This window comes from Triticum urartu, chromosome 7A (genome assembly GCF_056163025.1).
Source record: "Triticum urartu cultivar PI428250 chromosome 7A, HENAU_Tu73, whole genome shotgun sequence".
NCBI lineage: Eukaryota > Viridiplantae > Streptophyta > Magnoliopsida > Poales > Poaceae > Triticum > Triticum urartu.
In genome coordinates this window covers 744,450,527-744,456,995 of record NC_141879.1, presented here as the reverse complement: position 1 = coordinate 744,456,995, position 6,469 = coordinate 744,450,527, and positions in this window count along the sequence as shown.

The following is a 6,469-nucleotide window of genomic DNA, read 5'->3' as shown; positions in this document are numbered from 1 at the left end:
ACAGAACATTACTTCCCTTCCCCATGTTAATTGCTCTTAGGAGCACAAATCGGGATGAAATATATTGCAAAACATTATTTTCCACAACTCTTCCAGCCTCAACCAGTCCACCAATCCTGCATGCCATCCCAAAAGAGCAATTCCAACCATGTGTTACCAAGAAATAATATTAGTCGGTTTAAAAAAATACTCATCTTCAGAGAGAAAATAGGTAGTCCTCCAAAGGAAAATATGTTGATGTCCCTTCTCTTGGTGCACGCCGGAAGGAGGGATGGAGAAGACTTGCGTGGCGGCGCAATGTTCTGGAATGGTACGAAACCATATGATGTGGTCGCGGCTAGGGTAGACATATGCCTGTTTATATAATACGGGTCGGGTAGGACGTGATAGTAAACCCTCATCCAAGTCAGTAACAACCCCATAATCCAAAAGAACCGAAAACGACTGAGTAATTAACGCGTCAGTTAATTTCTAATGACTCATTAACTTTCCCCAAACAGAAAAATATAGACAACATGTATAGCTTTGTCCTCGGCTGCCCGGCCCGGCGAGGAGGAGGACTGCGTGTGTAGGTCTCCTCTTCTCATGCTCATACAAGTGCTAGAAGAGCTCACCTTATAAGGTGGTACAACTCCCACTCAACTAGCAATGTGGGATTACGCCCACTCACACCACACATAGCCATGCATGAATGGGCCATGAGAATTTCAAATTTTAGTTGAGCTTTGGGCCAAAAGCCTACTAACAAATTCCAACACATGCATATTCATTCTGGAGTGTGGTAACAGCTCATGAAGTGTTGCACTCCACCTACCATGCAGATTGCCCTGGTCTAGTCCTTAAACTAGATTATGAGAAGGCTTTTGATAAAGTCAATCTAGATTTCCTTATGGAAATCCTGGAGAAAAGGAACTTTGGGCCTAAGTGGAGGAAGTGGATCTACCAAATCACCCACTTAGGGTCTGTAGGGGTTAAAATTAATGGAGTAGAAGGTAACTTTCTCAGCACTGGAAAAGGACTGAGGCAGGGGGATACCATTTCCCCTCTCCTGTTCAATTTAGTGTTAGACGTTCTTAGCAAAATGCTTGCTAAAGCTCTGTCCAATGACCTGATCAAAGGCCTCTGTTCTGACCTGGTCCCCAGTGGTGTGGTCTTCCTGCAATATGCAGATGACACAATTCTCTTTATAGACAAAAATGAAGAGAAAGTTGGGAACCTAAAGAAGGTACTTACCTGTTGTTTTGAGCATGTCTCTGGGATGAGGATTAACTATACTAAAAGTGAACTCATCCCAATAGGCTTGACTGATGAAGAAACTATTTCTTTCTCTAATATTATGGGATGCACTGTGGGTGCTTTCCCCATCAAATATTTAGGTATCCCTCTTCACTATGATAAGTTGAGAAGGGAGGACATCCAACCACTCATAGATAAGATCCTGAAGAAAATAGCTGGCTGGAGGGGGAAATTGCTATCCTACTCTGCCAGACTAACCCTAATCAAAACCTGCCTAGCTAGTGTTCCTATTTACTTGCTTTCCTTATTTAAATTTCCTAAGTGGGCTTTAAACCTGATTAACAGTCAGCTAGCCCACTGTCTCTGGAGTGACTTTGAAGGAAATAGGAAGTTACATCTTGCCAACTGGCATCTGGTGTGTATGAAAAAAGAGCATGGTGGCCTAGGAGTCCCAAACATAAGAGATGTTAATCTCTGTCTCTTGGGGAGCTGGATTAAGAGATACATTAAGGATGAGGGGAAGATATGGAGATATATTGTAGATGCTAAATATCTCAATAACTCCCCAAACATCTTTGCATGCAGCTCCCAACAAACCTCTAGGTTTTGGAAGGGTGTTATGTGGGCAGCCAAAGCCCTGAAATTTGGATATAGGTGGGTAGTTGGTAATAGAAAGAAGATCAGGTTTTGGGAGGATATTTGGTTTGGTACCTCTCCTTTATCTGTTCAATTCTGGCCCTTATATACTATCTGTCATCAACATGGGGTGACCCTTGCTAAAATTTGGGATCAAAATACTATAAAACTGACTTTCAGAAGGATCTTTACCCCCACCATGATGGAAAGCTGGTATTGTCTTGAGCAAATTATTACTAGCACCATTTATTCAGCGGGGGAAGACTCTCTAATTTGGCAGCATGAATCCAAGGGGGAGTACACAACTGGATCCCTGTATAGTATAATTAACTTTAGAGGAGTGCAACCAGTTTACATCCCCTCTGTTTTGTCTGTTAATGTTCCCCATAGAGTGCAGGTGTTTCTGTGGCTTCTCTCTCACAATAAGCTCATGACTAGAGATACCCTCTCTAAAAGAGGCATTGAAAGATCTCTGGAATGTGTTTATTGCTCTGAGAAAGAATCTATACATCACCTTTTTTTGACTGTATTATTGCAAAACAGATGTGGAGCCCTGTTTTAGAGTTTTCCTCCTGTACTTTAGGATCTGATTACTTGTCCATTGCCAAATATTGGCTTGCCAATAAGAAACACTATGCTCTAAATTCTATATGTGCTTGTGTTCTATGGGCTATTTGGAAACATAGGAATTCTTGTATCTTTAAGAATGTAATTTGGATTGATGTGAAACGGGTCTGGAACTTGGTCCTGGGGCTCTTGAGGAGGTGGCTGATCCTTTTCAAAGAAGCAGCTCGGTTGAGAATAGAGGAATTCATCACAAGGGTTTCCCTAATACTGAACACTCCTTTCCAGATCACAGCGGGGTGATGGGACTTGACAAAAACACTAAAGGTGTCTTTAGTCAGGTGCTTCATACCAAGCTGAACCTAGGAGGGATGTCAGCGGCTGTGCCTGGAGCTACACCATCGTCACCACCTAGAAGCCCGGGCAGTTCTATATGCAAACACACCCTGTTGAGCCCCGTGACTCCGCTGGAACAACCTGGCTCTCCACTTCAGCCAACAAAGAAGATCAGGCGTCCGGGTGCCGGGATGCCTCTCACGGTTGGAATCTGGAAGAGCCTGGGGATTCTTCAAATGCCTGAGGGGGCTAAGCAAGATGCAACCTCTGGAGTGGAGATCCCAGTTTAAAAATCCGCTGTTATGTTGATGTCCCGTAGTAGCTATGAGGGTGGTTTTAGCCTGTAATTTGTACCTTTTCCCCTTTTTTTGAATCTGCTCTTGCATGATTGTCTGACTCGGAAACTCTGGTTTCGTTATGATAATAATGGAATAGGGGGGGGGGGGGGGGGGGTCGGCCCTCCTTTCAGTCTAAAAAAACAAATTCCAACACATCTTAGCTATGCAGAGATTGGGTATGTGCTCATTGTGATTGTATGCTCTTGATGCCATTTTAAGCTAATAAAATCCACCCTTTATAAAATAAAAAGTTGGTTCAAGCTTGCCTTTGCACGTCAATATGCAACTTATATGTACCACCGTCTTTTTTATACCCTATTTTTCTGTCGGTAGGGACCAGAAGGGCATGTTCCTGAAAAATTGTGGAAATCGTGGCCCTATTAGCAACACAAAATGCGCCTAGCCATGCTGTTAGTGTAGCTCGTCTCTTCACACAGGTCACTGGTTCTAATTATGTTATGTACCTAGTTTTTTCCTCTTTTAAAACACAAAGGGCCCATATATGTGTGTGTGTGAGAGAGAGATAGATAGATAGATACAGAGAGAGAGAGAGAGCAGCGTAGAAAACACGAGATGGATGGGATTCGATAACAGGACCATGACACGCACACGAAGGATCAATAGCACCACACCACGTGATGTTACAAGTTAGAAGTAACATATGGATGTTATTTGACCCTTTTTTCAAATTCAGGCAAATTAGAACGGTAACTCCTTTTCTTCGTAAGCAGTGGAAATACTTTCCTGTTTCGTGCCCTTTGTCCGTGCCGGCCTTGATAGGCTCCTCTTCTTCTCAGTTTTGGCACCAGTTGCTGAATGTTCGTGATGATTTTAGTTCTTTGGTTAAATTTTCGGTTGGTGATGGCTCCTCGGTTAGATTTTGGACTGATTGGTGGATAGGGGAGGGGCCATCTGGTGGTGGTCTTCCCTATTTTGTTTTCGTTTGTCTCGTCTCCTTCGGCCTCCATCGCGGAGCTCGTGGCCAGTGACTGGGACTTCGGTTTTCACCGGCCCTATCTCCTGCAGAGTGGGAGGACTAGCAGCGCCTCGTTGCCTCCGTCCCTACGCTCTTGGAGTCGCCAGATGTGGTTTCTTGGCCACACTCGGCCTTTGGCCGGTTTTCGATTAAATCCTGTTATCGTTTTTTTTCTACTGGGTCTCCTGTCTCTAGGTTTAAGCCTATTTGGCATGTGAGGGTGCCGTCCAAAATCAAGATTTTCTTGTGGCAGGCTATGCGTGGTCGGGGTCCCTCCGGCTGATCGGATCAAGAAAAGGAATGGGCCTTGCTCGGAATTTTGCTCCCTTTGCGGATGTTTGGAAAACATGGATCATATCCTCTTCCATTGTCCTCTAGCCAGGCTTTTCTGTGTTAGGATGATCTCCACCGTGTGGGCCCAACGGCCCACCGGGCCCTTAGATCCGCGCCCTGATCGGGGGCGCTCAACCCACTATGGGTGACGGGCCCCTGTCACCTGCACTATATAAAGAGGTGGGGGCCGGCGGCTCGCATGACGAGGTTCGTCCAGCACCGCACACCCCACCTAATCCCCTACCGATCTAGGGTTAGTGCAGTGCTGATGGGAAGCTCCGCCACCACTACTCTCTGCCACCACTGCCGCCATCCACCATGGCCGGCAACTGGAGCTCCTCGAGCCACAAGGAGAAGGTAGGTTCACCGGATTAATCTACCCTACCCGATCCACAGATCTATCAATGGTATCAGAGCCTGATTGGGTCTAGATTTTCGGTACAACAAAGGAAAGAAAAATCCCTCCCCAAAGAACCCTAACAAGATAGGACAAAGTTTCACCGGAGAAGAGCCTCGGGCCTCACCGGCAAAGTGCGCCGCCACAAGGCCGCGCCTGTTCCTCTCGATCCCGTCGCGCATCGGCAAGCCGGGGCGACAGGACGAAGAACCTACCCCGAAAGGGGCAAAGAGCACAACAGTCACGCCGTTCGACGGCGGCGCGCTTCCGCTAAGGGAAACGCGTCACCGGCGAAGGGGAGGCAACAGCGCCACCGTCGTCGAAGGGGAGCAGAGCAGGATGAGTTGTCTCTCTCTCTCTCTGTCAAAGGTGGCGCGAGGGGAGCGGGCTCGACCTCGCATCTCTCTCTGTCTAAGGAAGAAAAGAGAAGAAATGGTGCTCGCGCGACGCCGTCGCCGGCGGCCGGGGCGAAGCTCTTTCTCCTCCATTGTCGTCTTCAAAAGGGGCCAGAGGAGGAGCGAGCGCAGCCGCGCCTCACCCTATCTGCCACACAAGAAACGGAGGGAGGAAAGGGAAAGGAAAAAAGAGCGCAGCGGCACGGCGCGGTGGCCGGTCGACGCCGTCGCCGGCGGCCGGGGCGCTGCCCCTGTTTCGCCGCTGCGGGACAGAGACGAGGAGGAGAGAACGACGCGTGGGGGGAAAACTGGCTAGGGTACGATCGGATCGATCGGGGCGGCGGTTTTGATCGACCGAACAGCACGGATAGCCGTCCGATTTGATCTGACGGCCACAAGCAAACCCTAGAGCGCGCTGGGCATTAATGGGCTGAAAGTGGAGGCGTGAGGCAGCCGCCCCTGGGCCGTGGCCAGCCGTCGCAGGCGCGCGTGCGGGGCGCTGGGCCGAGGCCGCGGCCGCACGCGCTCCTGCAGCTATTTTCTTTCAGTACATAAAATAAAAAAGAAAAAAAAAAGTCTCTGAAAAGTAAAGTAAAAAAAAATTCTGATATTTTTGATTGTTCAGAAAATATAAACGTTCAGAAAAGTATAACAGAAAAAAATTCTCAAAATGAAAATAGAATTTTTCAGAAAAAGAAATGTTCATGAATTTTACAAAGAAAATAATAAAGTTCATGAATTTTGATTTTGTCAAAGAAAAGTTTCTGTAAAGAATAAAAAATTCATGAATTTTTTTATTCATGTTTTCCGCTGAAAATAAAAAAATGCTAAAAGTGAATAGATCTAAAGTAAAAGATTATATTCTTGCTTCTCTACTGCTTTTTTGAACCAACCGGTTAAAATTGCTTAGAGAGTAAAAGAGCACAGAATTATTTCTGAATAGAATATTATAAAGTTTCCGCTGCAAAGTAAAAGTTTTATCCTCCAATTAAATTGGATCCAATGGGAAAATTTAATTGGAAGGACTATTTTGAGCAATGTTTTTCCCCTGTGGGTGAAATCTGATTAAGATAGTTTCTTCTATGACAAAAGAAAGATATTTGTTTTATAGTTGAAATATGGTATTGTTATTTTCTGACTAACGTTGATGATAACAATACTATAATTCTATGACTCTCATGTTCAAAGCTTAAACTCTGATAAATTTTGCATCAAAGTGATCAATTTTCAGAGAACAGTTAAAGATGAAGAAATGCTC